Source organism: Propithecus coquereli, unplaced genomic scaffold, assembly GCF_000956105.1.
Source record: "Propithecus coquereli isolate 6110/MARCELLA unplaced genomic scaffold, Pcoq_1.0 Scaffold297, whole genome shotgun sequence".
Classification (NCBI taxonomy): domain Eukaryota; kingdom Metazoa; phylum Chordata; class Mammalia; order Primates; family Indriidae; genus Propithecus; species Propithecus coquereli.
Genome location: NW_012148585.1, coordinates 593,569 through 596,308, shown reverse-complemented (window position 1 = coordinate 596,308; position 2,740 = coordinate 593,569).

The following is a 2,740-nucleotide window of genomic DNA, read 5'->3' as shown; positions in this document are numbered from 1 at the left end:
CTCAAACATTCCTTTCAGCTAATTCCTGTCTTTTGGACAAAACCTAACTCTTTCAGCCAACGGTCAACTAATGAATACCTAAATCCACCTATGATTTGTAAGCCTCCACTTTGAGATGTCCCGCCTTTTTGGGCCAAACCAATGTATGCCTCCCATGTATTGATTTATGACTTTACCTGTAACCCCTGCCTCCCTGAAATGTATAAAACCAAACTGTAACCCAACCTCAGTGAGTCTACTTGCTCAAGGCCTCTTGGGGGTGTCTCCGGGTCATGGTCCTCAAATTTGGCTCAGAGTAAATCTCTTTAAAATTACTTTACAGAGTTTGGTCTTTTTTTCCGTTGACAGGGCTTAGAGCATGGCCCAAAACAGGTTATGGTGGTAAATCAGGTTATAGTGGCAAGACAGTTTATGGGAGGGAGAGAAGAGAGGCTGGGCTAGCAAAGGTGGTCTTGTTATATAATTGAAACTTCAGAGGTAGCAGCTCTCAGAGAAAATAGATGGTAAATGTTTCTTCAGACCTTTAAAGGTGTTAGACTCTCAGTTAATTTTTCCTAGATCCAGACAAGGAAAAGCCCGACTGCATCAATTCAGATTCTCTACAGATGCAAATTTCTCCCACAAAAGACAACTTTGCAGGGTTACTTCTGTTTTCTGGCTTTCTCAAAATATGTCAAAGAAATATACTTGAGTTAAAATATTTAGATTTCCTACATAAGCACAGCACAGATACTCCTGAAATGATATTAAAATATTAGACGGATTGGCTCCAGGATACTTTTAAATAGATATTTTTCTACTGAGGTTGGAAAAATGCCATATTTTTAAAATCCACAGTTATTTTCTAAAAGTGATCATATTTCAACTAAAATAGTAAGAGTTCTAGAATATGTCTCTGTCCTGCCCATTTGTATGCCAATTAGTACAACAAAGCCTGCTTACAGAAAATTTGCAGATAATTAACTTTGTCTCTCAATTCAAATGGATCATAATTTTACTGAAGTATAGGGATGATTTTCTGTAAATATGCCCATTACCAAAATTAATATTACAGAAGGTAAAATATCTTAACAGTCTGTGTGTGTGTGTCTCTCTCTCTCTCTTACACACACACCCCTACACAAACACACACTTATGAAACCACTTTTATAAAATAAAAGGCCGTGAGGTGGGAGTGTTATTTGTTAGAGCCGGTTCCCCTCAGCCCCAGGAACAGAGAGGCAGGGTCACCGAGGCTGCAAATGGCAAAGAAGTTTATTGGCTAGCTCGAGCTAGGGTCCAAGTCCCAGAGCACCAACGCAGTGGCCTCTTCTAAGGGCTAGGACCTTGGGGTAGAGGTTAAGCTTTTATACCTTTTTCTGTTTTACACACGACACACAGGTTTCACGCGACATGCTGGGCACACCTTCCCCCCCTCCCCTCCTTAGTTCATTGGTTCCTTTGAAAGTGGCTGATCGTGTTGGCCCCTGATTGGTTCCTTTAAAAGTGGCTCCAAGCCTCGGGATTTTCGCGCCGGCGCCAATTGTGGTCAGCGTCATTTCGGGGAAAGGGCGGCGTCGTTTCGGGAAAACTGAAACTTAGGCCTACTCCAGGAAGTTCAGCCTGTCATGGAGTCACTCCTGCTCTTATTCCTGTTTCTGATTAACTACATTTAACAAACAACTAAAAGCAAGCACGGTCACAGAAGCAAATAGCATCAGTTAGAATCAGAGAGAGCACATTTTTCTCTAATCTCTAATCTTAAACAATTCATCTCACACAAAACAAAGTATATTCTCCTACTATCAATTCCTGTTTTTCAATTGAAACTGTAAGGGGATATTAGCCTAGGTCCAGCCGCTCATCACACAAAGATCCAATTATTTAGTTGAGACAAACAGGATTGACAAGGAAGAAAAGAATTTTTTAATATGAAGGACATCTTATTGGGAAAATGGGAGAAGCTGCCTCAAATCCTTCTGCTCCACTAACAGAGATCATGGGCTTTTTAAGGAGGGGCTATGTGCCTCAGGGTAGGTTGTAGTGCAGTTAACAAGGGGTTATATGCATTGAGGGCAGGTAAGACTTAGCATAAAGAAGTCTGCCCAGGGGCCTTCGTAATCTCAATTTCTTTGTCTTGAAGAAAATTCACCATTTCTGGGAAATATCTCAAAAGTTCAAGTAATTAGTTAAGGCAGAGGATTATAAAAAAAAAATAGGGATTCCTGAAATTTTTTCATGGAGTCAGTTATAATTCCCTCCTTTTTTGTTCATTCCTGAATCTTGGGATATCAGGACATAGATCTACCTGGCTGCTTCCTGCTGAAATGGAATGTAGTTGGGGTATGAGGAAAAATGAAATTGTTGGATTTGTAACCAAAATTTTTTAGTATGTGCTGTTGCATTGCCACTGTCTCACCACCAACGTAACGAAGTCTATCAACAGAAGCACCCATCTCCCTCCAGGATGCTTCCAGGGAAATATTGGCTGAATGTTCCCCATATGGAATTTCTGTACAAAATTTCCCTAGTCATTCATGAAAATAGTTTTAAGGAGCTAGTTTAATGGGCAACATTTGTACTGTTATGGAATGAAAAGTGGGTAATAAGAATTTCCAACAAATAAATGTTTAGATTTGTCCAGCTGTTTAGATAATTATAGGCTCAAGGGGCTTTTTTTCAACTGACCCTACAGACGAAAATATACTCAGAGGGGGCACCAACAGTATCTGCTCCTATTTGCCTACCCTCTGGTATGTTA